General features: G+C 39.8%; 1 protein-coding gene across 5 annotated transcripts in view; it reads left to right on the top strand.

Annotated features, from left to right (window-relative positions):
• The window catches only part of ANKRD6 (ankyrin repeat domain 6), a 118,164-nt gene that overhangs the window by 25,965 nt on the left and 69,257 nt on the right, over positions 1-22,942 (top strand). The window contains exon 1 of one of the 5 annotated variants that reach the window (XM_042466509.1): positions 3,333-3,446. The exons of 2 other annotated variants lie outside the window; for them this stretch is intronic. The gene's annotated coding sequence lies outside the window, so the exon portion shown is untranslated. Of the gene's footprint in view, positions 1-3,332; positions 3,447-19,997; positions 20,019-22,942 lie in introns of those variants that run through there. 2 more of the 5 variants (XM_042466501.1, XM_042466479.1) reach the window with 2 other exon arrangements.

The raw sequence follows: 22,942 nt of genomic DNA, 5'->3' as shown, positions 1-22,942 counted from the left end.
TGGTGTGAACCCTTCCAATCCCTATTTTCTTGGAAGCATCCACTGTGATCAATGGGAGTCTGTTCCCCTGTTGATTGGAAACCAGCTGGCTGATGGTCTCATGCCCTTCTTTGAGTGATCTCCAGTACAACAGATAGAGGCAAGAACCCTGTCGCAAATTCTCCTTGCACCACATCTCGCTTGTGCGAGTGGGGGGTGGGGGTGGGACTATCAAATAGCTGCTTTCTGAGCTATGGGGAGGGGCACAAGCTCCTATTGATCACAGCAGCTGCTTCCTGATAAGTGGGGAATAGGGGACTTTCCCAATTGTATACATTTATATGAATGCATAGCTGTTACATGTGTGTAACTTTAGGTTGCACATTCATAGAAGATTCAGGCCCACAGTTACAGCACTATGAATTCACTTGATCTACCATGTCTGCATCCTTTGGAATCTTGGGGTTTGTAGTCTAGTGAGGTACTAGAAAAGCATTCTGGCTGAAAATTGTCAATATCTCTTCCTAAACTGCAAATCCCAGAATTCCATATGGTGTTACCATGGCAGTCAACATGCTGTAACTGTGTAGTGCGAAGAGGCTCCCCAAAAGAGAATACCCAGGAAACCACCAAGGGAAACTGATACATATAACAATTTGGTTCCTTAATCATAAGAAGAATCCATATTAGTGCTGGAAGTGAAGAGCTTTGTTCATTCTTTCTTTATGGACAAATATGCTGGTCTCTTGCCCTGGTCCTGTAACTTCAGCTATTTTTATCCAGTACCGTATGTGTTTTTGAGTCTTGACAAAGAGTAGCAAAACTGGTCCTCCTGCCTTCTCCTTAAGATTAATTCTGTGAACCTTTTAAGTTTTGTTCTGAGTTCTGTAGTGGCTGCACCCTTTCCTTCTAGCCAAGTTTTCTAAAACACTCAAGAGAAAACTACAACACAGGTACTCCTACCTTCTTCATTTTATCATTCTGAACAAGCATCCTGCTGAATCATTTCTGAGAAACTAGGGCTTGTACGTGTATAGCCTTATCGGGATAAAATACAGTTGGTATGTTCAGTCAGAAAATTCCTCAGGCAGCATTATAGTAAAACTGGTACTAATAAAAGTGCCTTTGTCCTTAACAAACATTAAAAAACTGTGTTCTTTTTTAAACTGACTATGTTAGTTTACTGTCATACACAATTTGTGTCGAACCATTTCTGTTTGGCAAAACATTTTTACTGAAAATATATTCCAAGATGTTTTCTTGTAACAATTTCTGTTCCTGTATTAAAGCTTCATGCTCTGCAGAATTGCTTCTGGTAACACATAGATGAACATTTGTATAAAGTACCAATATTCAGCATCTTTGTTGCACATAGATGTGTGATGGATATGTATATCAAGAGATCTATTTCTCTTTTAACTTGCAATATTATTATATTGCCTGTATGTTGTGAAATAGTTGTTGGAATAAAGGTAGAAAGATTCTATTTGACAAATGTTTTTATGATAGAAAACTAAATTGTGATAAATGAAACATGCTGCAATAACTCTTTATAGGTGGGATAGAACTTCCTGTAAGTAGTTTCTCAGCTCTGTTGAGCCTTGTGTATTTTTAGAGTATTCCTGTGTAATCTCAAATTGAATGTAAATTTAAAAGGCTCTTTTAGGCCTGATACAAACTAGCATGAATAGGTTTGTACATAGAGAAGACTATGACTTGGCTCAGCTATTTTATATTCTAGTGTTTCATTACTTATCAAGCCACTTTCAGTGTGCATGTGGGCTGAAACATGAGATGGAAATTCCTCTGCAGGTAGTATTTTCTGTGCTTTTTTGACTTACAGAGACCCTAAGGTGAAACTGTCACAGGTTTTTTTTGGCAATATTTGTTCAGAGGGGGTTTACCATTGCCTTCCTCTGAGGGTAGAGGGTGTGAATTACCCAAGGAAAGTTTCCATGGCTGAGCAGGGAGTTGAACATGGTCTCCTGGAATCCTAACCCAACACTCAGGCCACTGGCACCCCAGAAATTCAGTTGGTATGGAAAAATGGATTAGACCACTGTCTAGCTAGCTCATCCACCTTTGCTACATTTATGCTTAACATCTCTCCAGCTCAATAGCTGCTATAACTTACTGGACTAAAGAGCAGTAGGACTTTTGTGTATTAGGAGATGGTGAGGTAGTGAGGAAGAGATCTGAGAGAAAATTGTTTTAACCGTTTTTAAAAAATGCACTGGACACTTTGTACCTTCCCAAGCACCAGAAATTGTGTTTTTATATTTTCTTTTTTCTTATTTGGATTTTACTTAGATTCTGGTCTGGTTTTGCCAAATTGTCTTCAGGCCTATTTGTTCAATTACCCAGCCTAGTTGTTGTTCTAGCCCAGGTCCCCTTGCTTGCCCTGTCTATGTGGTATCAGAAAAGTCCACGTACTTGTCTCAGGTGTTGGCTCTGATATCTCAAGAAATGGGATGCTGCTAATCTGTCAACCCTACAGATGGAGCCTGTGACCTCCTAGTCTTTTATTTTATGAATCCCATTGTATAGACAAGGTTTTTAGTGGCTTCCAACCTCTAAGTTCCCAGTTCCCAAAGTTAACACACATATTTGTGGTAACTGGATTTAAAAGACAATGAAACATGTGCATGGAATAAAACTACTTAACTCCTCCACAGATCAGGAAACACATGTCTGTTTCATCATGAAGTTAGGTTAATTAATTAATTCACATGCTAAACAAAGATATCCAGCCAAGAAAATAGAACAGTTATATGCCTTTCCACATTTTAGAAATGTACCCAAGATGGTGTTTTCAGAGAGAAGCCAACTGAAGATGGCATGTAACTTTCCTATGCTTTTGTTAGCCTAGCTGCAAAATGAACTGGGGCAACTTAAGCAGAGCAGTAAAGGATAGGGAGTCTTGGAGATGTCTTATCCACAGAGTTGCCATGAGTCAGGATTGAGTAGAAGGTGATTAGCAACAAAAACGTAATGTTTCTGTAGTCATTTTATGAGAGGATCCTTACTATGTATGGCAAGTAGAAGTCATGCTCTTAGAAATGTTAATGAAGTCGTCTTTCAAGAGGATTTCTAGTGGCTGTTGTTGTTGTTGTTGTTGTTGTTGTTGTTGTTGTTATCTATTTTAACCAGTGATGTACATAATCATCAGGAACAGTTGTATGTTCCTGCAGTATAATGGGAACGGTCTGTCCGCAAGTGTCTCAGCAATCTCATTTAAGGCTTTCTAGGCTAGATGATAATTCTTTCCAACCTGATGGGCCCTGGGACTCCTCTATTGACATGTAAATCGGTCTGCCCTATTATTGTGGGCAGGCAGAGTGCTGTTTATCCCAGCTGTCCCTGTGTTGGGTGTCGTTTGTTTCTTAATCTCTAATGCTTTAAGATGTTTTGCAAACACATGGCTGAGAGGATTCAGTTCTTCGTAGAGTGTGGCAAATATGTCCTATGTGAGTATAAGGGTGTAAAACATTGGGAAGTTGTTTTGCACATGTATTTTCTAATACTGGGTATGGTTCTAGCCAGAGGGAGTGAGCAGCACAGTATTTGTATTTAAATATTTGGAATATTTTGCCATTTAAGCTCCAGGAAGAAGTGTTAAAAGACTTATGCAGTAATTGAAGGTTCTTTCTCTTTTGAACAATGGACTATTTTATCTTCTTCAGTGGGAGAGATCTTGTAGGTTTATAGTGCGATAATTCACCAAATAACTTAGTCTTTTGTTCAGTTTAAATAAAAACCATTATTATTGTATACAGAAAGTGTTACTTTATTAAGCAATTACAGTAGGCTGCTGCAGATTTGGTTTTTTTAGTAATAGTTTTTTTAAATCTGCTGTCAGTGCTCTTCTTAGTATGCCACTCCTTATGATACTTGTTTTTATAAGGTTCAAACACTGACTAGATGGAAGACAACAGAAGACAGTTCTATATAGGCCCCACAGATATTTCTTTTGTTAAAACCTAGACAAATATAGCAAGAAATTGGTAAAGACAATTGTATTCTAGTTTTGAGAAGTATGAACAGAGTGTTATGTCTTAACTGCTTTCCTTATTGTGTGATAGCATATGAAAAACTGTTCTCTTTCAGTTATGGGGTGGTGAGAGAACAATGAAACAAGAGATTTACTGGACCGTAATGATGCATAATGAGCAAAAACCACATATACTGTTCTTATTTGTACTTTTTCTTTCGTTTTTTATATATGATAAATGGGTCATCCTGCCCCATATAATATGAAGGTAATAGATTTTTAAACAATATGCCTTAAAATTACATCAGTTAGAAATGGGTAGATGAGATGATACTGCTCTAAAGTTTACTTTTTCTCATGGAGCACAATATATTAAATATATATTACATATGTGTAATAAATGTATAAACATATATTGTGTATATTAAAATATTTATATTTTTCAGTGTTCAGATTAACAGGAGAGCTCTAGTTCTCCTAAGGAACTGAAAGGGAAGAACTGGATTTCTATGTTAAGCCTTGCGACAACCATCTTAGAATCCCAAACAAATTAGCTTTGCCACATTTTCTGTACAGATTTATAAGAAACAATGATGAATCCTAAAGCGCTTGTTTATTGTTTTGCAATTTTTAAGAGGCTTTCAGAGCAAAATTTTAGATTTAATTAAATATGTAATAAAAATAATAAAGATGAGAAGATATGCAAACTTAGGTGGGTTACAGACCGCCCAAAAGAGGCGCCTCCTCAGCGCCTCACTTTGCTGCACAGCTGTGACGCAACATACAAATAGCGCGGTGCAGCTGCGCAGCAAAAAAGGAGCCCAAAAAAGCGGCTCCTTTTTGCAACGCCACAAAGCGCCAATGGCGGGGCTGCTACGTCGCAGCTGCACAGCTCAGTCTAGAAGCTGCGCAGCTGTGACGTGCTCGGGTTGCGGGGCGTGTGCATGCTCCGCCCCGAGGCAACCCTAGCACGTCGCGGACACGCTGCAAATGGCCCTTCTGTAACCCGCCCCCGTCATACATAGAATAGGTCCATTGAAATCAGTAGATCTTACCCTAGTCATGAATTCAATGGATCATAATCCGGATCCCACCCACAGTTTCCTAAAGGCTTTGAAACAAAGTTTATGAGGCATACACTTCAAACATAATAATGCAAACAGCAAAAGCAGCACAGAAGAAGCCTAGTACATTAGTGATAGATGCTAGTGTAAGAGAAATGGTATCTGAGGAGACAGGTATTTTCCCTGGAACAGCTTGAAAGAAATCTGAATTTTTAAAAACCAAGAAGATAAATACTGAATTGAGTGAAAATGGAGCCTGTGGTGCAGCTAATTAAAGTGGGAGAAATTGGAAGATTAGTTAAAGTTCTTCTGTTGTTGTGTCTTCAGGTCAACTCTGACTTATGATTCCCCTGTCATATCACACGGGATAAGGATGGGCTCACTCCCCTGTTCTTTTGTGATCGCACTATGAGAACAGGAAAAGGATGGGACAGTAGAGTTTTCATGATAAAATTTATTGATATTATCTTCCTCTAGGGAGGAGAGAGTGTGACTTGTCCAAAGTTATCCAGTGAGTTTCCTAGGTTGAGTGGGGATTCAAAACCTGAAGGTGGATTTGAGCCCTGCTCTCTCTGAGTCAAAGCTTGATACTCCAGTCACTGCACTACAGTTAAAGTTCTTGGTAGGGAAAAAGAGGTGCAGAATTCCTCACAGGATTCGCATTGCCCAGATGTCAGGACTCACTCCTTGTTCACATAACTGCATCTGTTAACAGGTGCCCCAGTTGTTTTGTTCCATAGTGTGTTTTAGAGATGATGTATACTGTGCTTTTTAAATAGGCAGCACATGTTTAAAGCCAAATGTAGGCTTTTCCATGGCAAAAATTCATACACAAGATAGTGTCAGTTGTGAATGTTTGGCTATATAGTTTAAACAATTGATAATACAACTGTCCAAAAGACCAATTGCACAAAAGTCATATTTAAAGCATTGGCTGGCATCTTGTTCAGTAGTTATGAATTTGTGTGCTGGATTTGCAATCTCTAACACTCAAAACGTGACCCCCCACACCCAAGCCTATCTTTTCAGCCTGGCAGCACCTCAACCAAAGGATTTCCAAGGTGCTGCAGATTAGGATCCTGGGGGCAAAAATCTTTGGGGCACATTGAGAAAAGCAGTGGAACAAGGACCCTGAGGAGGTCATGCTTGTGGTTGACAACCAGCAGGTCCAAAATGCTGCACCTGAGCTGTTGACCAGGGCTGTTTGTTGTAGTTGTGTGCTTTCAAGTCATTTCTGACTTATGGCAACCTTAAAGTGACTCTATCATGGGGTTTTCTTGGCAAGAGTTGTTCAGAGGAGGTTTGCCATTGCCTTCTTCTGAGGCTGAGAGTATGTGACTTGCCCAGTTTCACTCAGTGGCTTTCATGGCAGAGCTGGGAATTGAACCCTGGTCTCCAGAGTCATAGTCCAACACTCAAAACCACTATGCCATGCTGGCTCTGTTACTGTTTACAGGGAGCATATATCTCCCTTGTTAACACAACTTCACTGGCTACTGATCTGTTTGGGGGCAAAATGTAAAAGTGCAGTTATGATTTGTATACAGCTTGGGTCCAGACTACCTAACAGACCTACCCAAACTTCAATATGAACCAAGTTTTAAGATCTTTAGGGGGCAGCATTCTGTCAGTCCCACCACTATCACAGGTGTGTTTGGTGAGGACAGGAGTGAGAGACTTCTTGATGTTTGCTCCCAGGTTGTGGAATACCCTCTTGTTGGAGGTTTGGCTGGTCCCCTCACTATTCTTTTTCCATCAGCAGGCAAAGGCTTTTTTATTTAGGCAAACTCTTAATTCATGTGGCAGAAGGAGCATTTAATAGGGTACACTGGGCTTTTAAACTTGTTTAAATTTGTGGTTTTAATTGAATTGTATGTTTGATTGTTTTTTAAGCTGAACTGTATTTTAATTTGTCTTTCAGCTGGTTGTTGTTGTTGTTGTTGTTGTTGTTGTGGTGTCCTTCAAGTTGTTTCCAACTTGTACTTCATTTTAATTTGTTTTAAGTCCCCTTGAGTGCTGGGTTGCGAGAAAATTGGGATATAAATAAAAATAATATAAAATAAAGAAAACTCTTACAGTATGACCATGGATGTGTTATTGTGGTTGTGAGGATGGAGGGGTATGGGGAAAGACCTTTGAAGGAAAATGAGGGATATATAGTAGATGATAGATAAATAAATACTGTAAAATTCTAGTGCTTTCTGCTACTGCAAGCTCCCAGAACACATGGGCAGCTTGGGGTTTTTGTGTTGGTTTTTTTGCCTCCAACAGTTCTACAACAGGCATCTTTCTATAGGTTTGGACAGCCATGTTACTACCACTAATCCTTTCCTTTGCAGAAATCAAGTTTCAGAGGAAAGGTAGTCAGTCTACCATGCTACATATAACTTTGAAAACATCACCAAATGTACATATGTACCCAACCTGGTCTATTTTTCAATTCGTTAACAAATCTTGTGTACTTTGCACTAAATAAATCAGTAAAGGTTATGTACTAAATAAAACTGGAGTATTCTGGTGGTCTGTATGAAATATTGCTACTGTATGCAATTTATCTTACTTTGCTTGCTTTTTTTTTTTTAGTCATCTGTAGTACAAAGAGCTACGCAGGATTTATGTTCATTCCTTTTCCATTCAAAAGTTAGCTCTGTGAATCGCTGAAATTTCACCAGTTAGAATTGCCATATGCTTCCAAGCATTGCTTTGCAACTTTAAGAGGTAGAAACACTTTTTTACCCTCCAGCAAAATCACACTCCTCCCCCACTCCCCCACATTTGGACACACAACTAGCTCTGAGTATATGTTTCAGCAAGAAATGTTTTAATTTGTGTGATTTTTGTGATGTGTAAATACCTGATTTGAAAGTCATTTTTTAAAAAAAGGTGTTTTTAAAACAAGTGTTATTGGTTTGCTGTATGTTTTAGTCTCATTTGACTTAATTCCAGTGGTTTTCCTTTTAAACTTCCTTCAAGAGTTTCTTGCATTTGATTGACAACACTAATACTGGGAGATTAAATGTTGCCAGCTGTGGTTTGGTGAAACTCTTCCTGTTAAAAGAGAATTGTATAGCTGGAGTGGAAGCCTTGGGATTTGGGATAGGAGATGCTTTCCAAGTTGAAATGCATGTAATTTTATTTAATCTCATTAATGAGTTGTTTCATTTACTTGTGGTATAGAAATATCTAAATTGTTAACAACCTTAAGCCAATTTTAAGGTAAGAATTTTATTACTTTTCTTTTCATAGGAGGCTTATGCTTCACTTTTGTTCCATTTCACACACTGCTGTTTGCTGGAGGGATGAGCTGTGCTCATACCTAGTTTAATAATAAATAATATAATAATAATAATAATAAAATATAAGATAGTAGTAGTCGTAGTCAGTATAGTATCCCTCCTCTTCCTAAGTGTTGGGACTGAAGGCAACATGCTTGTGATATGTGCTTAAATTCATTAAAGGCATAAGTTTACAGAATATTAAAATTAAAGTTTCTGAATTGTGAGCAGGCTGTACATTCAGAAGTATGTTTGCACTGAAGATATTTTAATAGGATCCAGAGTCTGATGTGCAATCAGATGTGTACAACTGCATTCCCAGACTTGTAGAAGCCTTGTTTGTGCATGACTAGAACAGGATTGAGGCCACAGATTGCAGGTGGAGCTCTGGATAATCTGAACATATAATTCTGTAGGAGAACTGTAGAGAGCCAACATGGTGTAATGGTATGAGCGTTGGAGTAGGACTCTGGAGACCAAGATGTGAATCCTCACTCACCCATAAAAATCCACTGGGTGACCTTGATCATGTCACACACTCTCAACCTCGTAGGATAGCAATGGCAAAAAACCCTCTGAAGAAACTTGCCAAGAAAACCCTGTGATAGGGTAACCTTAGGGTCGGCATAAATTGGAAATAGCTTGAAGGCACAAAACACACTCACACACCGGAGAACTGTAACTGGATTCTGATCTTCTGGAGAACTGTACAGGCCAGCAGCGGTACTTCTATTGGTGGCATTCTTCTGCTAGAGATGACATATTTCTCTAGAATTCTGTATGCTTTCTACCATCCTGTAGGTCTTCTCTCATCTTCAATTCAGAGATACTTGAATGATTTGTATCAAAAGTTATACGAGGAAGCCTTCTTCTTTATTTAGTTTTTAAATAAGGAGTAGCTTGTGAAGAGCCAGTGTAGTGGAATGATTTTAGAGGTAGACTAGGAGTCCAGGAGATACCCACTTAGCCATGGAAACCCACTGGGTGATCTTGGACAAGTCATGTTCTCTCATCCTTAGAGGAAGGCAATGAGAAGCCTGAATAAATCTTCCCAAGAAAACATTGATACATTCACTGTAAGTCAGAGGACTAACAAGCATTAACAAGCATTGTGGACTCTAACCATGAACTCTTACCAATTTTCTTTTAGGGGCAGAGGGAGGTAGATATGTTTGCTCATGTGTCTGTTCTTGGGGACATACTGGGTTTAGAAAGTTTCATTTTGACATCAGCAGGAAATTTGAACTTCCTCCCTGCAAGCCACTCATCCACCAGCTTAAGTGCAGGAGGCAGAAAACTAACTTTGCTGCATTTTGTTTGTTTGTTTGTCCTTGCAGTGGGGCATCCCACTATTTCATAACATGAAGTCAGCAGACTCCTCTGTTAGGGAACTGTAAGGGTCAAAAATGGGAGTAGGACAATGGAGAATTTCAGATGGGGAAAAAGCCGGGAATAAAAGGCATACTCTTGGCATAATTGTGCAATTCCGCTGAAGCTTTTCAGACACATTGTGCTCATCCAGGACTTATCTGGTTAAAATCCAGGAATGCTCCAGTCCCAAATGGTTTGTTGCTGGAGCATTCCTGGATCTTCAGCAGATACATCCTGGATGATCCTGACATCATCTGAAAATCTTCAGCGTGATCTCACAATTATGCTGGGAATATGCCTTTTACTACTGGCTTTCCCCCCTCCACCATCTGAAAATCTCATTCAGACCGAATGGATATAATATCTCCTGCTCTACCAGGTGTGTAATTTTGCCTGAAGGGCTTTTTCAACCTGTGGAAAGCAGGGCATTTTCTCTAGAATGATGATAAAAAAGAATCTCCCCTATTAATTCAAACCATTGTAAAGGCTATTATCAGTCTCTCTTAGATTTCCTCCATCTATATCAGTAGTTCTCAGACTTGAATCCTTAGATGTTGTTGGACTTTTACTTTCAGAGGCTCCACCCAGCATGACCAGTGGTCTAGGATTCTAGGAGTTGTAGTCTAATGACATCTGATCTACACAGTAGTGATGCTCTCAAGTCCTTTTACAGAGAATTAACATATTTCAGATGTTTAGTAAATGTTGGTTTTGAAATCTGGAGTACATTTTATGTACTTTGCTTAACTAATATGAGAACAGCAGCCATATGTGATAATGTTAACTTTTGAATGAGAAATTGAGCACCCCTAATCCTGAAATCCAAACTCTGGAAATCTCTAAAAACCAAAAGTGTTTGCTGCAAGCTGCACACTTCCGCCTTCGATGTGGGAGTTGTGGGGCTCCTACTTGTTCATCTCTTAGATCCTCAGTCTCTCTCCAGCCTTGTGTCTCTTGCACAAAACAAGTACCGAATGAATGAGATGTGAATCTGGAGAGAGACATGAGGCTGGAGAAAGATGAACAAGCTTGAGTGTCACAGTCATTGTATGCAAAAGCAGGTGGCTGGCAAAATGTGAGCCTGGAGGATCTATACAATGGCGGGATTCCAAGCATAGTGCTCATTGTGAATCCAGTACACAGATCCTCGCATCTCTCTCCAGCCTCATAAATGCAGTGCAAGTATGCACTACACTCCTAGTGTATATATATTGTTTTAAAAAATGGATGTAAGATGCCTTGAATCCCATGCTGGGAGCAAGGAAGCATATAAATTAAACAAACACACAAACGCACAAACAAAATCCAGTGATAGCTGGTAGTTCCATGTCAGTATGGTGGTGAATCTGCTTTGGATTTGAGTCAGAACTTCCAAAGGAGCTATCCAGGATGGTGAGCCTATTTGGGGATAAGGTTCAGCATGGGAGAGAGATCTTTTAAAAGTTCTGAGTCAAATCCAGAATAGATTTGTTACTGAATTTATATGGAAGCCACCAGCCTTTATAGGCTATATTACTGAGATTCAGCTTGAATAAGGGTCAAAGAAAAACAGCTTTCCTTCAGTGATATGAAGTATGATTAACAGCATACACTTTACACCTTTATTATGTGGGATGTGGAATGATTACATTCTGTCATATTCAGTGTTTTTCTGGATATTAGAAATAAGTTAAAACAATCCTCTTTCTTCTTCTGTGCCTAATTGCTTAAGAAAGGCAGATGGCTAGAGATTAATTTACTGTATATTATATTTTGAACATTTTTTTAAGGGGAGGAAGGAAGGATAATTGTTTCTCCTAGGGATTAGAAGATACTGTTTCAATTTCAACCAGATTATTAATCATTTGAACAGTGGCAAACAGAATTGTTTCTCCTTGAGCAAATGGTGGCTCTCTTTAATTACATGGAATTGTTCAAGAACTAGACCAGGTAAGTACTGTAGTTTGTGTGAATTTTGTCCTTGATGTTCCTTCTTAAATCTGCACAACCAGGAAATTCATTGGTGTTCTTGTTAGTTTTATGTACCAGCTGACACAAGATGCTTTCTTCTTGGATCCACAGTGTTAAAACTATCCAGATAGTCTATTTGATGTAAAAATAAACTATAAAGGAACCTTTACCTTAGTGTTCTGATACTTTTGCATTTCTCAAGATGGCTTATATCAATTAAAATTGTAGTTCCACAGTAAAAAAATAAAGACATCAATAAAAGCTGGCATCATGTTACTTTGATAAATCTCAGTCTGTCAGTGGATGTTAATTTTGGTTTTGCCTGAGTGTACATTTGTTTGAGGATTAAAACTGATTAGTCAATAGAAAAACATTGAAATTACACTGTGTGACAGTATCTGGGAACCTCCATGTTAAGAAACAGTCTACTACTGATTATCATCTGTTGTGGTCAAATAGCAAGGAAAAAGCTGCTTTCTTCATGGTCTGTTTTTACATTTCTACCTGCTGGAAAGGCTGCAGACTCGGGATTGGGGCTATATGAACCCTGTGGTCTATAGTCTCTCCATCCTTGTCTAAAGCATAATTATACAAGCTCTGCATGAAATTACCACATGAAAGCAGCTTGCTGTGGGGATCACACCATGTAAGAGATAAAAATGCTGAAACGAATGTGCTTTGAAATTACATATTAATGTACTTGGAAGGGAGTTCACTTCTTATATTTTGTACTAAAGATGCAATATGACCCCCTTATCTTTTGGACTAGCACCCATGGTTTCACTTACCCACATCCAAATTTCTAGGCATCTGACTCTATGGTCAACTTCTACTGGAAATATTGGGTTTGCTATTATCTGTGATATTTCACTATCTGCAGTAAGTCTGGGAATATATTCCTCATAAATATGGGAGTCGCCAGTTCCTTCCTATGAGATGTAGCCTAGAGCACCTGGTCTTCATTGGTGGTCTCCCATCCAAATACTAACCAGGGCTGACCCTGTTTATCTTCCAAGATCTGATGGGATCTGGTGCATGTTAATTAATTACTGTAACAAACACTGTGTTGGAGTTAACATTTATAATATTTTTAAAAGATTAATAAGTTTAATATAAATAAAGAAGACTTTCTCTGTAAGATCTTGAAATATTTCCATTTTTAATGTTCCTGTAAAACAAAACAAAACAAAACAAAACAAAAAAGCCTTTAACAAGACCAATAACAATTGAAACCATGTTGGAGACATTAGAGTTTGGCTGCAGGCCCAAGTACATTGAGGAGGCTGATTCCATTCACTTCAGTGGTTTAAGAAGCCTCTACGTAGGATTGCCACCATCTGTCTGTCCCTGGGCTCACTATGCTTTCTGTTTTTAATACCATATTTTACTTCTCTTGCCAATAAATAGGGCATTTCCTGCTGCAGCCTGACCTCTTAACTTCTGTATTTAAAAAAAAAACAGTTTAATATCTGATGGCTCTCATATGACAAATTTTGTGGTATCTGGCTGTGATAATGTATATTAATTGATACTTGGTGTGAAGTTTTCTTTTTTTCCTTTTTTTTGTAGCAGTTATTAATGTAGAACTAATTTTACGTAATGTCTACATTGGTTTATTGATGTGCCATAATCTCCCTTCCAGTATTAAATCTACTTTTGCATCTATGGCAGAGGTGCATAAATTTCCATCATTGTATTTATTTGAAGGAAACATTTACCCCAAGTAGAGATAATAATGCTGAAAAAAAATTAATCTTTCATAACTCTTCAGCATTTATGTCTAATTCCCCGACTCCTAAAGGACATGATGCTGGTACAGTATATATCTTTAGGATGAGGTAAGACATCTGGAGGGCAACCTTAGTTATCATGTGGTGCTCTCTAATATATTTGACACCCAGAGCAGATCGCTTTTAATATCTACCCTCCTCTCTCCAGCAGCCTTTTCTGGTTCTAGTGGAGCTGCTGGGTGAGCAGGAGAAAATGATCTTGCTTTCCCGCCTGGCCAGCAAACCTGCCAGACTTGGAAGACAGCCCCTTCCCACCAGCAGCTCCTGGTGTGAGTAGGCTGCTGCCAATCCTACCCCTCAGCCTTTCTCGGTCTAAGTGAGCTGCTGGGAAGGTGGGAAAGGGAGGCAACCCACTTTCCTGCCTGAACAGCTGATCTGCCAGACCTGGAAGGCAGTCTCTTTCCACCAGTGCACCAGGTAAAAGCCCCCTCTGAGGTCTCATGCACCAGTTTCTCAACCCCTTGGTGACACCCTTGGTGCCATAACCAGAGAAAGTACTATGTTCACATAGTATTTTCACAGGGAAACCTTGTTTTCTTTAGAGGCCAAATGGGAATGTACCAGAGAAGTCTCTGTCTCCAGGTTCAAAGGCTCTCTAACATGTCATGGTGCAGCTTGTTCTTACTGTGCTTAACTATGCCTAGCCGGAGCAACAGACTCTGTCACCCAGACAGCTGTTGGCTGTCTATGACCTAAAGTCTCTCATTCTTGGCTAGAGTAGACCTATAGAACCCATTAGATTTATCTGTCTGTTGACTCACCATTCAACAATTGATTGAATGGTTTTACTCTCATCAGTATAAACCAACAGGATGCCAGCCAAGATGATCAGGATTTGAGCCTTCCTCTCTAGGTTTTCATACAGTCTAAAGTAGGTATTGTCAACTATCAGGGACTACTGGGCTGCACTGATCCATCAAGGCACCTTTCAGGGTCAGCTCACTTCAGTGTTTTGTGTTCTTTTGCTCTAAATGTCCATCAATGTTTCCGTAGGTGGCCTGCAGGGCAATTTTGCCATATTTTGGTTCCCTAGCCAGTTTGGGCCCAGGACAGGGGTTGATTTTTTTTTCAAGAGAAAGAAACCTGAAAGTGTTAGACCTCTACCCCCTGTGGCAAAATTATCTTCCACATCACCTAGGGAAGTTGAGGGCATTTATGGGGTGCTACAATATTGTTACATTCAATATTAAATGCAGGGTAGCTGAAAATAATTTGTCTAATTGATGGCCAGTGTGCCACGGTGACTGGAGCACTGACTAGGTCTTGGGAGTCCCAAGTTCAAGTTCCTATTTTGTCAGGAAGCTCACTAGGTAATTTTGTGCCATTCAGCTTGGTAGATGAAGAAAATGCTGTGGATGTAGTGGATCTTGGTTTCAGAAAGGCCTTTTAGAAGGTCCTCCCTGATAGACTTGCAGAAATGCTTGACAATGCAACTGTTAGGTGCATTTTTAATTGGTTGACCAACCGAACCTAAAAGTTGCTCACCAGTGGCGCCTCCTCATCCTGGAGAGAATTGATTAGCGGGGTGCCACAGGGTTCTTTCCTGGGCCCAGTGCTATTCAACATCTTTTCCAGTGACTTGAATGATGGAATGGAGGGCATGTATGGTTCTATGTTTCTATTAACTCTCTATCATATTGCTTGCTTCATAAGCTCACAGAATGTGACTTGTCCAGGGTCACCTGATGGGTTTCCATGTCTGAGCAAAGATTAGAAACCTGATCTCCCAGAGTCCTAATCTGATGCTTAAATCACTACACCACACTGCCTCTCACAATCTCCATTATCTAATGACAGGTTCAGTTGGAAGAAATGAAATTAAATTGGTTAACTGGTTTCATAACAGTATTTATTTATATGGAATTTGGATTTGGGCATGAACAAAAGCAAGTCTTCTCTGTGTTTTAAATGAAATATTTCAAATCTACATTGCACAAAACTGCTATTAACTGCAGACATGTCAAAAAGGAAGGAAAAGATAGACTAAATAAAGGAAAGCAACCTGTGACATTTGGATAGAAGGACCATAGCTGCTTAAATGAGTGCCTTTTGATGTAAACCTCTTTTGAAGATTTCATGGAAAAAGTTTCAGCAGGCTTTAGTAGTTCAAAGATAAGATATTGAGTGGTTCCTGTGTTCTACTTCATTGGGATAAAGATTTTCTTCTCACACGCAGAATGAAAGCTCAGGTACTTATGAGGTTAGGCTCAGAGTTAAGAATATGCATTTATTTAAAAGGAGAGACGTTTCCAATAATCGATATGTTAATCTCACCAAAGAACAGTTACACTTCATATCTTCCATCTGATATATTTTTAAAAAATCTGCCTTCAGTTTCTAATGGAAGCAAGACATGAGTATGTAACCTGTACGCACTACAATGGAACATCTTAGTTCTCCAGATATACTTTTGTCTTGCCAAACATAGACTGATGTACACGAAAGTACACCTACAACGCAGGTCAATGCATGACATTTTCTTGTGGATTGGAGTAATCAATACCTCCAAATTTGAGTTATTTGCAAGTTCCTCCCCTATAAACAGAGGGTGGAGAGGAGGGATTCTCAGCAAATTACTGTTTTTCCCTATGATGCTTTTTTGTCCCAGCCAATTTGGACCCTCAAATATCCTGTTCCATCAACCAGAATGCAGCACGGCAGAACTTATCATGTTCTAGTTGCCTCAGTATGTTGGTTGTCATTTGTGGGGAAAGCAACATTTATTATTTGCTGGACGCTGCAATCAGGAAACATCCCACAGTTTGTTTTATTTTAGCTCCTTTTACTCTCTATGTGTGTATATGCATTTTGTGTGCCTTTTCTTGGCAAATTTCTTCAGAGGGGTTTTGCTATTGTCATCTTCTGAGGTTGAGAGTGTGTGACTTGCTCAAGGTCACGCACTGCATTTCTTGAGCGAGGATTCAAACCCTGATCTCCAGAGTCATATTCCAACTCTCAAACCACTGTACCACACTGACTCTGTGTTTTCTGGCTTGTGGTTTCTGATGGAGCATACACGATTTTGCACACAGAAATTTTGGACATGGGCATTTTTTATCCTGCAGTACTTTGGAGGTCTCATTGGGGATCAGAATTCACCCAGTGCATGTTGTTTATGTTACTGCCAGAGTTTAAGAAGCAATGAAGCCAGGACACTAACATAGAGAATTAACAACTGACACACCTGACATTTATTAAAAACGATTGAAAAAATAGAGTCCCTTTAGGGTTTTGTGGCGGGTGAGTGGGTTCGGGCTATGTGGCCATATTCTAGAAGTATTCATTCCTGATGTTTCGCCATCATCTGTGGGTGGCGTCTTCAGAGAATGGTGGCATGGAGGTGTGTGTGTGACCCTTGGTTGAGAGGACGTGATTTACATGTTAATCTGAGGGTTGGTCTGTTGGTGAATGTCAAGGCCTCAGAGTGTGAGGATATGTGAGGATGATTTATGTCTATTAGTTATTAGTAATCCATTGTCTGCTGGGATCCGCTGCCAAGAATCATACAGTATATATACCCCCACCTCTCCATGCCACCATTCTCTGAAGATGCCAGCCACAGATGCAGGCAAAATGTCAGGAATAAATTCTCCTAGAACATGGCCACATAGCTCGAAAAAACCCACAAAAAAACCTGAATGCCAGCTATGAAAACCTTCAACTTCACAGAATCATTTAACTTATGCATTACAGAAAGAACTCAAACGGAAAGGTACTTAGGGAGGGGAGAAGAAATGTCTGTCACACACCAGTTCTTAAAAATTATATCGCTGTTAGATAGCGAGCCTTTGGGAAGTGGAACAGTCAAATGGCATCAGGTCTCTCAGGCTTTCTGTCCCAGTCCTCTTGCCAGAGTCAGGAAAATACTCAGCTGTGTGGGTACATGTTCACAACAGACAAGATCTATCTCATTCTATACATGGGGGAGGGGGGAGTAAGCCACTTTGATTGTTTTCACAAAAAGCAGGATAGAAATAAAAGTTTTATTTATTATTTTATTTATATGCTGTGCTACCACTATTTTGGCTCATTGCTTCGTCCTGCTTGGATTGTGGATTCCTTAATTTCATTTACAGCTCCATTGCCAAAACTACTCCTGGGCCACTGCCAGGGCTACAGACCCCATGGCTGATTAAACGCATGTCCTGGATCAACCACAAGACCAGAGCTAGGAAATGGTTATCATTTAAATTTCCCATAATGATGTAGTATGATGCGTCATCTGAGAAGCTATAGATGAACAAGATTCCTTTTCCCCATACTGTATATATGATTTCTGACTTGGACTGAACATGAACAAGAGGGGCTGAGCAGACGTAGAATGATTTGTCAAAATAAAACAAAATCCAAATTCTAAAGTAGCAATACCTTTGTTGGGCCAACTCCAGAGCATGGAATGCACTGTGCATGCTTTCAAGTTTTCATTGGCTTCTTCATCAGGCAGGGATGTTGGTAGTCATGCAGGAGAAGAGAGATGATGTTGGCTGCAGGCCTGCATTCTCTCTGGACTGTTGTCATTTGGGATGATGTTGAGGGGTTTCAGTGCAAACTCTAGGGTTTTATTTGAATGTGGTGAACCTATTCCGAACATAGAGTTCAGCACCTTGGAAAGTGCCTCTGAATTTCATATTAAAATCCAGAGGAGCTTCATTGCCCCAGTGGTATGGAAATTGCTAGTTCTGCTTGTCTTGAGAAAGGAAGCACCATTGAAGTCCAGATGATATAAATATGCTGTTAAATCCATATGATATAAATATACTACTAGTTCTTTTGGTATCCTACAGTGTTGATGGCAGTAAACCATCTACAGAAGACAAGCAATGGATGCAAGATAGGTCCACAGCTGCCCCCTTCTGCAGTCCTCTCCACAGGTCTGGAACCCCATTTGACCGACTAGTGGTTTTGCAAGACAGAAGAGTAGCAACCAGGGTTTGGGAAGGTGGCTTGTGTCTATAAAATTTACTTCCATCTATAGGTGTTTGTAGCCTACCCCGGATTATGGTATTTATAATATGGATGGAAAATGTGTGGCCTTCCAGATTACTGGAATGTAACACCAGTTGTCCTTCACCATTGACTATGCTGCATAGGGCTGCTGGGAGTTGTAGTCAAACATCTGGAAACCACACTCTACTATCCCACCATTTATAAACTTGCACAGTGAGTAGTTAAGGGAAGGCCTTCTGTGCTTTGAAACATAAGTGGCAGAGAATTTGTCCCATAATTTGGCAACATTGAGAAGCTGGAGGAAGTAAGTGTGCCACCTTGTCTCAGTATTGGGGAAATTGTGGGACATACAGTAAGTAAATGATTTGGAGTTTACAGAGATTGGTTCTGAGGTTTCTTTAACTGCAAAAAATCAAGCAGTGGATTATCGTCTTTGCCTGTTGCTTTGTATATGATACAGAAAGTAGGTTTGTCTTGCTATATTGCCTTAATATTAAATGAATTGGGATGTACCCTAATCTTCTGGTGGTAAATAGAACATGGTGACTGATCTGAGTGGATTTGCTTTAATATCTTTGTATCTTTGTCAGCTTGTACGGTGCTCATTAAAAGTGAAGTCTGTGCACCCAAAGATACAGGTCATTTAAATAACTCTTTTGTTCTGAAGTCTTACACCAAATTAAACACATTGGGGCTTGAATCTGAATAAACATGAATAGGGTTGAGCTAATAGTTCACTGAATATTTATTTCACAAGTGTGTAATCTTTGCTGTAGAACAGAAAGTTTAGAAGTAAATAGCTGTGTTGTGAGATGTAGCTTGAAAAGACTGAGAAACAATTCAGATCAGATGCAATTAGTTACTCAATGGGCTTGATTAAAAATTCATTCAGACATTAGTAGGATTGTAATTAAAATGTTGTCTCCCCTGTAAAAACAATCATAACACAACAAAGGTCCTAATAACCAGTTAGATTCTGCAACTGTCACTGGTTAATTGTCTTTGCACAGTTGCTAGACAAACTGCATTGATGACACTGAAAAATGTGCAGTGAAGATTAGACAATGCAGTGCAAAGGTCTTGGTAATTTTGTTAAACTAGAGAAGAGTACATATCGGATACCATATCTCAGAAGCCTAGTAGGCCTGCCTGCCATGTCAATGGTGCGTATTGTTATTGGTAAAGACATGAATGACTGATCTTCCCAGTCCAGGCGGAAATGTGAACTTGCTTGGGATGACAAAGACAAAGTTCTTCTGCTCGTATTGACCCTTTCTTTTCCCAGGGGAAAAACCAATCTGCTTATTCCCCCTTCTTATGCTAAGCAGTTTGTGGAAAGGTTGGCAGGGCTCCAGTGCCAACGCCTGACGGATGTTCTGGGTGTTCTGCACCTGCTCCAGTTCCTTCCCTCATTTGTGTAAAGGAAAATAAAATCGCTCCTAATGAGCACAGATGCATATATTAAGAAAACAGAAAATAGGAGGACTGGGAAGTAGCGGAACAAAAGCAAACTGCCAAACAACGTGGTGTGGGTGGTGTTGGGATCCTGTCTTGGTTGTGTCTTTGCTAAAGGTCTTTTCATAATCGGTCAGCTGTTCAAAATGTGGGTGTGAAACTTGAAAGGCAGAACTTTATCCACCAGAAATGGAGGGTAATTCAGGAATATTGCTCTGCTTTTCAGCTCCAAGGAAAATAGAAGCTATACTGTGCTGGCACTTTTCATCCTAACTTTGCTTGTTACTGTAATTTATGGAGATTAAAAGTAAAGAGCTTGGAACAGTGTGGAGAGAAGGCAGAGGAATTTTGTAAACAATATATAGAGCGATGGCTTTGACAAGGCCTGTTGGCAACTGTACTGAGTTTGGCCTCTGCGACGAGGCAGATGGGATTTGGAGTATTTGTTAGCCTCCTTAGTCAGATATTAACTGTTCTTTAGTAATATATATTTGTATTATAGAAATGTTAATAGAGATATTAATTTGTATTAATGATTGGATGATTTTTTTTTAATTAGATTGACATGTTGGGGAAAATATATGAAAGCTGGGAATAGACGAGGGGAGTGAATTTTCCACTGTTGCTAACCTGTTTGCACAGTTCTCATAGCTGTGCAGGAAAAGAGAGATGGGTCGCACTTGTGTGCTTTGCTTTGTTTTCTTCTGCACTATGTAATCCTTGGGTCTTCCATTACTTCACCTCGCGAGTGTACCCCAGCCTAGGTGCCTCATAATCAGCCATAGGGAATTGATTTGCTGGCCAGAGACAGCTTGGGTAAAATTAGTTGTTTATGAGCCTCTGTCTATCATGGGCTTTGAGGGCAAGCTGGATCAGAGAAGTCTTCCAGTAAATGTTACCAACAAAGACCTGGAGCAATTACTGAAGAAGGTCAAAGAGGAAAGTGCCAGGATAGGCTTAATGCTGAACATTAAGAAAACAAAAATAATAACCATGGAAGATTTGCAGGAATTCATCCCAGACAATGAGAAAATTGAAATAGAGTTTGCATACCTTAGCTAAAACATTGATCAGAACGGAGACTGCAGTCAAGAAATTAGAAGACTAGGATTGGGAAGGGCAGCTATGAAAGAACTAGACAAGGTCCTAAAAAGTAAATAACTCTGAGCACTAAAATGAAGATTGTCCAAGCCATTGTATTCCCCAGCACTATGTACAGATGTGAGAACTGGGCAGTGAAGAAAGCCGACAGAAAGAAAATCTGGTGCTGGAGAAGAGTACTGAGAATACATGGACAGCTATGAAGACAAACAAATAGGTTCTAGATCAGATCAAGCCCAAACTGTCCCTGAAAGAGGAGGCTATCATACTTTGGCCACACAGGAGAAGGCGTGGTTCATTAGAAAAGCCAATAATGCTAAGAAAGGTAAAGGATAGTAGAAAGAGAGGGAGACCACATCCCAGATGGTTGGATTCAATAAGAGAGGCACGGGCATGAGACTGCAAGACCTGAGCAGAGCAATGGAGGATAGGGAGGCTTAGAGATGTTTCATCCACAAGGTTGCCATGAGGTTGACTCAAGGACAGTTAACAAATGTTACCTTATAGCAGTGACACATGTCAATGAAGTCGGGGAGGCATAGAACTATACCCATAACAGCAACTTCATTTCTACTAAAGAACTAAGAGCAGGGTTCTGAATGAATGAAGAAATTGTCATCTTAAGGAACAGGGGGACTCCTTGTGTGAACAACCTTGGCAAAAATGCTGCTTGCTTAGGTGGTGGTCCAGACACTGATGCAGCTCCCTTTCTTTCCCAGTGCTTGGCTAAGATTGGTGCATGCTGAGAAGGAGAACTGATTCTGCACAGGCAGGTCTTTTCTAATGAGAGAGGTGCATGTGCTGGGCAGTGCCTACCAACTTTTCCAGGAAAACATTTTCAGCCTGGAGTTGTCCCTTTTAAAAATACATGGTGCATCTTGTGGCAGCTATTGTGAACTATGGGTGTGTAACAGAAAGAAAAAAGGGATATACCGTATATCCTCGACTATAAGTCAACCTTATAGGGGCAAGTTTTGGGGCCAAATTTATGGATTTTGCTATGACCTGTGGATAAGTCAAGGGTAAAATTTAGGGGCATATGGCAAAGGATCTGAAGGATGAGGCAAAGCAAAACAGTGTCAAAAAACTTACAAAATTCCAGCAGACATAACTTTGTGCTTAGTCTTAAGGCTGGATGGATGAGAGAGTAGATCGGGTGAGTGCTTCACATTTTGCTTTTCACTAGGATATGGTTCCTTCTTTTTAAATAAGAGTTAAAATACAATACTTACATTGACCCATGGATGAGTCGACTCCAGTTTTTGGGGTCCATTTTTTAACCTAAATTTCTAGACTTATACATGAGTATATACAGTATTTGTTTCTGATCACCTAGGCAAAGGGAGATGTGGTGTTAGGCTAATATCTCATAGATTTCCCTGTCTTTTCAGAGCAAGTGGGTGCCCGAATACCCTGAAAGCACCAGATCACCTCTGATCATGAAAGTTTAGCAGGGTCAGGCTTGTTTAGTATTTGGATGATGGATCACCACATAATACCAAGTGCTATAGTCTGCAGTTTAGATGAAGGCAATGGCAAACCACCTTTGAGTGTTCTGTGAAATTCATGGGGTCACCATAAGTTAACAGGCAACTTGCAGCATTTACTTTACTTTTACTATAGCAAAGCAAGTAGATCCAATCACTTGCTCTTGCTGTCAGAAATGTTTTCCTTTCTGTAAGTGAACTGAGGCATGCCTTGTTGTTGGTTTTGTTCTTGAGAGTGCTCTCCAAGCATGGGCTCTGGACTTTTAATTGTTGTACAGAAGTGGGTTTTTGTTTTGGCAGTCCAGCTTTTTTGACCTGGGATGACCTACTGGCTTTCCTTGTCCAGCAATGCTAGGGGACAGTGAATGTCCATTTTGAAATCTGATGGCCCTCACACTGTCTTCCCCAGCCTGGAGCCCTTCAGACACTATGACCAGGACATGGAATAGTTTGGACTTTAATACTTATACTGTAATCTCTCAGTGAAGCATACTGACTGGGAGATTCTGTGGGTTGTAGTGCAAAGTGTAAT

The sequence above is a fragment of the Sceloporus undulatus genome, chromosome 1 (genome assembly GCF_019175285.1).
Source record: "Sceloporus undulatus isolate JIND9_A2432 ecotype Alabama chromosome 1, SceUnd_v1.1, whole genome shotgun sequence".
In the NCBI taxonomy this organism is placed as follows: domain Eukaryota; kingdom Metazoa; phylum Chordata; class Lepidosauria; order Squamata; family Phrynosomatidae; genus Sceloporus; species Sceloporus undulatus.
This window is presented reverse-complemented; position numbering and strand designations above follow the sequence as displayed.